Genomic DNA, 6,814 nt, shown 5'->3' with positions numbered 1-6,814 from the left:
AATTGTTTGAACTGGATAGTGGAGGAGTTGCCTGCACTTTTGGAGTAATATTATTTGTATGTTAACGCTCGGATCACTTCATGAAAAAGTCAAAAATATATGGTTATATATTCTGAAACGGTTATTGTCATTATGGTTTCAATTTATGAACTGAGGTCCAACTCAATCGGCTCTAAAACCCTCCAAATGATTTTGTATCTTAACTCTTTCTTAACCATTTAACGTCTTAAATTTATTGTAAACAATTACCTAACAATTACATTTCGTTCTGCACTATATCATGAGAACATTTTGTATCTTAACTCTTTCTTAACCATTTAACGCCTTAAATTTATTGTAAACAATTACCTAACAATTACATTTCGTTTTGTACTATATCATGAGAACATCTTAATCATTTTACACTAAACCATTCATCAACTACCAAACAGTCTTTAAATTACGGATTTGGAGGTTAAGGTTTTGTCAACTTTTTACGGAGTTGAACTTTTATCTTCATTTATTACAAAAGAATCACCCATCTATGCAGTTTGTAACGGATTTGGTCCCTCGCACTAATGGAATCCACTCCCTGTTAAACTCAAGGGCATTTAGGTCTTTTCACTATAAATCACGATTTTAACAATTACTTTAATTACTTTTTTCTTTTCCTTTGAATCTTCATCTTCTTCGATCTTCACCATGACAATCTAAGATCTTTTTCGATCTTCACCATGCAGTTTCGATCTTCACTAGTTCTTTACAAAGATTATACAAACAATATAAATGAACACTCCTGACTCAAAATCAAGAACAGTAAAACTCAAATGAAAAATCAAGAACAACGAATATTCTAACTGAAAATAAACAAAATAGAACAGATTTATTCACCTCCACCTAAACAAGTCTCCACTAACATAGATTTATTCACCTCTTCCAACAATCTTGAAACTGAACATTACCAGAAAAACTAGAAATGAACTCATCGGACATGGATTTTAAATTTGGTTTCAGCGCCATTTTCAAATGACGGATCTAGTGTGGGGGGGGGGTTTGCTAAGGTTTATAACTCCAAGAAAATGAGTTCTCCGCCATTTGAGATTGGATCTAACCCTTCAGACTATGACATCCTCCTTTTACCATGATAAATGTTAGGAACTAGGGATTAGCGATGATATTAGGACTAGATAAACACTTTGGATCACTGAAAGTTAGCTTTCGGAATACAATAATTCGACCCTTATTGCAATCTCTTTTAAAGATCGTAAAGTTGATATCTTTCTTTTATACCTAGATCCTCGTTCACACATTTATATGAGTGATTGACGGTTACGAGCGATTAAAATAGTTATAGCATAACTACTCAACAATTGTAAATGTTAACGGATAAGATTTAAGGCAGTTACAACTAACTCAGAGTGAGAAGCAAAGGCACGTTGCTTCTTCTGACCAAGATACATAATATAACCTGTAGTTGAAGTATAATGATCTTTGTCACCGCCCCATTCTGCATTGATAAATGCATGTAGTTGCAATGGTGAATTGCAATGAAGCATGAGACTATGATGGGCAGTACCATTTATATATCGAAGTAATCGCTTAAGAGCATTCCAATGATCATTAGTCGGACAATGCATAAATTGTGATAACTTGTTAACTAGAAAGGCAACATCAGGTAGTAAGAGAGAGATATTGAAGGGCGCCAACAAGTGCTCGATATTCGGTGGGTGATGAAACAGGTGGAACTCCAGTAAGGGTAAGTGGCAAAGTAAAGTTCATGGGAGTGCTTACTGATTTTGAACCCAACATGTTAGAACGAGTGAGGATATTCGATATATACTTAGTTTGATTTAAAAATAAACATGTGGGTGTGGGTACAACTTCTACACCAAGGAAGTATGAGGAAGGACCAAGATCCTTGAGCACTATTTAGTGCATTTCTTATTCGATTGTCCATTATATCCCAAGGCAGTAGTTGCATCTCTGCATTAGGCACGTAATTTTTTTTTACTCTTGCAAACCCTTAACCTTTTCACGGTCTCATCCATGTGGGTCATAGATGCCACATATGTGAAATTCCCTTTTATCTCATCATCATTTGGAGTTCTTTCCCCCTTTTAAGGTTGAATAACTTTTTTTTTATTAATATTATATTTAATGGTTATTTTAAAAAGATATTTGTATCAAAATGAAACAAATTGTTAGGGGTATTTGAGATTGTTTATTGAAACAACTTATATTTTTCTACAAAAGTCCTTATCAATTTATTATAACTTAGAATGGTTTAACTTCTTCAAAAACTCTTTATTACCAGTTTGGCACCTGTATAACTTGTTTATCCAAACACTCAAAAATGTTTATTACCGGTGACATAACGGAATAAGTCAATAAGTTATTTCTATAAGCAATCCCAAACACTCCTGAGGGTTGATTCCAAGATAAAAAAATGATGGAATGAAGATTCTTCCCTCTAAAAGTTCATAGAAAGAACACAGATTTGCAGCATCGTCGGAGTTGTGGAGCCTGAGGGGGTGTCGGTTTTTAATGACGGAAGCTTCGTCGAAGTTGCAAAATCGTCGGGTATAGTTGCAGGGGGGAGGTGCCAGACAATGGAGGTGTAGCCACATAGTACAAAGCGGTCGGAGTTGTGGAGGTTAAGAAAGCGGTCGGAGTTGTAGAGGGTTTAGTTTGTTTGGTTTTTTTTTTTTATTTTATTTGTTTAATGTTATTTTAAATATATTACAAATAAAAAATCACTATTCTTATTTAACGAGCAAGTAAATAAAATCTTAAACTATTATTATTTTTAAATTTATTATTTGATGTAAAATATTAGTTATTAAGTATAAAAAGTGTAGGAGGTTATTATTTTAGATACATTTTTTTCAATTCTGAAAATGATATGGAATTCTGTGATACTAAGGTGCTACTAAATGGATGAATTTTATCAACGTCCATAAATGATAAATCATAGATCGAACTGTCGAATCAGAAAAATTGGATGCTATTATATAACTTTGTATCGGCCAAGTTCACGAGTTGGAGATAAGCATACTCGAACCACTGACATCCGCCACAGGGTTTCGTTACGTGATATAGGATCAATGGGGGCAATTACCGTTGTATTGAATGATTCCGTACGGTTGCTTTTTGTTCATATAATGCATACAGTTTTGGTTGTTTGTCGGGCTGGTTTGATGGCCCTGTATGAGATTCACACTTGCTTCATTTTTTTTAAATGGTTTTCTTATGCAATTTATAAAAATAAACGTGTGTTAAAAAAATATACGAAAAGTTTGTTCTAGACCCTAAAATGGTAATTTTGAAAGTTGGTTACCAAAATAAAAATCAACCAAAAGTTGGTTCCATTTTAATGCGATTTTCCTAATTTTTTATTCTAAAATTTGTATTTGTTTATACAAATTCAAATATTTTTAACATTATATATATATATATATATATATTAAATAATAATAAATCAAATTGAAATGTATTAACATATTTTATTATTTATTTATTTTAACATCTGGTTTATATTAATTAACATACTTTATTATTAATAAATTGTTTTAACTATATTATGAAATGTTAAATTTTATTAATTTTTAGACATGTCTTTTTAATCATTTATATTTTCAACTAGTTTATCGGCTAGTTTTTACCAAACACATTTAGTTAATCAACTAACAAGTAAGGGGCCGTTTACCTAAAAACTTACCCGGTAAGCACTTATCGGTAAAATTCAACATTATCGCTTACTTACTGAGCAAGATTTTATTCACTAAAACGCATCGTATAAAACCATTTTATCCCGGTAAGCGCTAACCATGGTAAGAACCGCTATCCTCACTTATTGGGTAAGACTCTCGATTCTTGTCTTTGCTTTTACCGGGTAAGATTCTTAGTCATTGCTATATTCATCCGATAAAGTAAAGTGACTTGATAAGTACTTACTCGGGTAAGCGTTTGGTAAATGACACCTAACTTATCAACCACGAATTAATTTATCAATTATTTCATCAAACATAACCTAAACTAATGTCAAACTATTGGTTTATAAAACTGTTTATTACAAGAATAATGTAAAATGCTCTCTAAAAACTCTTGATAATTTTTATTTTATTTTATAAATTTCAATTTATTTTATTGTTTTCAGATACATCTTAAACAATTAATTAAATAATCTTCTATTGGTTGTGTACCCCGCAATGCGGCGGGATCCATAAATTTTAACGATTTTGAAGTTTCATTAGTTTTATTAGAAAAGATTTAACGATGATATAAGTTACACTTGATTTTTACATATTAATACAATTTGAATAAATAAGAGTTATGGTTCCAATTACAGTCTATCGATGAAAAAAATTGTATGACAATTTAAAATCCAATATATTTAAAATTCAACATATTTAAACGACTCCACAAATGTATTCGATTTACACCAAGAACAAAGATTCAAGAGATCGAGAGCGAGACCGGGAGTTATAGAGCAATTGAATGGAAGATGAATGAGAGAACTTTTAATAATTCATGATGAATATCAGTGTGAATCTCACATTGGAGGATGGGGGGAAGACAGAGGTATGAGAGGGTGAAGGCATGAGTGAAAGGTGTTAAAAAGGTAATAATGTGCATTGGTAACTTGTACTATATGTTACTTTAATTGTAGATTAAGAGATTTTAAGACTGAATGCATAAAGTAATAATATTTAATGCATTATGAGTTATTTTTAAGATTTTGTGCATAAATGTATAGAGTTATAAATCAACCTATATGTCATATATTTTTTTAATCAACCTGGATATGCAACTCGTTATACGCGTCAACCAATCCCAAGACAATTACCTGTTTTGCAGGTAGTTCGGAGTCACCGGATTTAAACTTTCGTGGTCACAAGAGAATCTTTATTCCTCCTTGATTTGACCTGGGACCACAAGATACTTTTAACCTTTATAGCTCAAACTTAAACCAATCAAACAACTCACTTGTAATTTATATTTTTACATAAGTATAACAAATTATGATTACCTGAAAATCACTTTATCAAATCTTGTTGAAGTAAATCATGTCTGTGCCTAAAAAAGATGTATATTTAATTTATTTAAAAAATATATTATCAAATAGTTTATTTCAAAATGAATATTAAAAGACTAAAAATCTACTCGTACAATTTAACAAGATACATCTTCATTTTAATTTTTTGTTTTATTTTTTGTATTTATTGGTATAATATGGTTTATATGATTTTGAAAAATATAATGTTTTTACTTTTGAATAAAAAATAAATTCGAAGACATCATAAAATTTTTAAAAAGTATTTCGATATTAATATTAAATTAACTATTTAAAAGTTTTCGTTTTTTTACAATTTCTTTAATTTAATTTTTTATAATTTAATTTAGGTCAATGGTGAAGTAATTTCTTTTTGGCTTAACAATAAATTTTTTATAAATATAATGATTATGTTATAGCTCAATGAATTATCATTCTAATTATATTTTAGATTTTTTTATTTAAAATGAGATGTTTATCTGCAGTTAGTTATATGAGTTTAAAATGGAGCTTTAATAAGTTAGACTTATACATAATTTACTTGTAATTTTAAATTTTAAGTAATATGCATTAATACGCAGTACTTCATGCATAAAAAATGGTTTTAAGAGTTTTTGTCAAATACTTTATAATATAGTATATAGATTAAATAAATACAAACCCCTTAAATAGGAAAAAAAAATTTGAAAAAAAAAAGTTGAAGAAAAAGGTGAAAAAACGACTCTGCTGGGGATCGAACCCAGAATCTCTGGTTTCGTAGACCAGCGCCTTATCCATTGGGCCACAGAGTCTTCTGTTTTCTTGTTTACTTGTTTATTTGTTTACTTTAACATAATAAAAAGAGTATTTACATTTGGGACCATCTCGCATACGTCATCATCACTTATTCCTACAAATTTATTACGTCATAATTCAATCTCTCATCTTTATATTTGTTTCACATGTTTTTATTTTTATAGATTTTTAACAAAAATTATACGTAAAACTATGTCAAGAATACGAAGGTATAACTTTGGTTGGTGTAAATAAGGACCATCTTTATCATGATTTTTATATCCTAAGCTAGTATTAAGGGGCCATTTACTAAAAACCTATCCATTAAGTACTTACTGTGTAATTTTTTTTACCGGACGAACATGACAAGGGTCAAAAATCTTATCCGATAAGAGCAATGGTAAAGATGAAGAGTCTTATTCGGTAAGTGAGGATGACGACTCTTACCCAGATAACAATCCATATAGAACGAGGTAACATGAATGTTTTGAAATTTATACCTTAGTGAACAACAATTTTTGGGTGTTCAATTTGAATCAAGACAATCAAACACCTTGTTGCCTCCACAATATTTGTATCAACGAATTGAATCTTATTTCTCGTCACAAAAATAAAAATAAAAAAACAGATGAGTTATCTGATTCCATTGAGTTGTTAAGCTCAAAACCTGGGATGCAGCAAAAGTCATGAATAAGGATACTATTGGTCATGATTGGGTAATGACTAACATACAAAATGTTTGTAGAATGGGGGTCGAATACAAATACAATAAATTTTTACTTTTTAATTCGGTATATTTTTAAAAACAAAAAATTATAGATTTGTTACAGAAACTAGGAAGATAAGTGTTGGTCCCTTGAGGGTCTACAAAATAAGTAAAACAGTTTGTAGAAGGGGGGTGAGTACAAACACAATATTTTCAAATTTAAAATGTATATTGATAGAGAAGATCAATACAAATTTTACAAGACTGTTTGCGGAAAGATAAGGTAAGAAAATATATCTAAA

At 30.2% G+C, this 6,814-nt stretch overlaps 1 non-coding gene across 1 annotated transcript; it reads right to left on the bottom strand.

Moving 5' to 3' along the window:
* Positions 1-5,750: 5,750 nt before the first annotated feature.
* On the bottom strand, positions 5,751-5,823 carry TRNAR-ACG. The gene has a single exon. It is a non-coding gene; the product is annotated as a tRNA-Arg (tRNA).
* Positions 5,824-6,814: the final 991 nt, after the last annotated feature.

The sequence above is a fragment of the Cynara cardunculus genome (genome assembly GCF_001531365.2).
Source record: "Cynara cardunculus var. scolymus isolate 2C chromosome LG 8, CcrdV1, whole genome shotgun sequence".
Lineage (NCBI taxonomy): Eukaryota > Viridiplantae > Streptophyta > Magnoliopsida > Asterales > Asteraceae > Cynara > Cynara cardunculus.
Note: the sequence above shows the minus strand (reverse complement) of the source record. Positions and strands in the feature narration are given on the sequence as shown.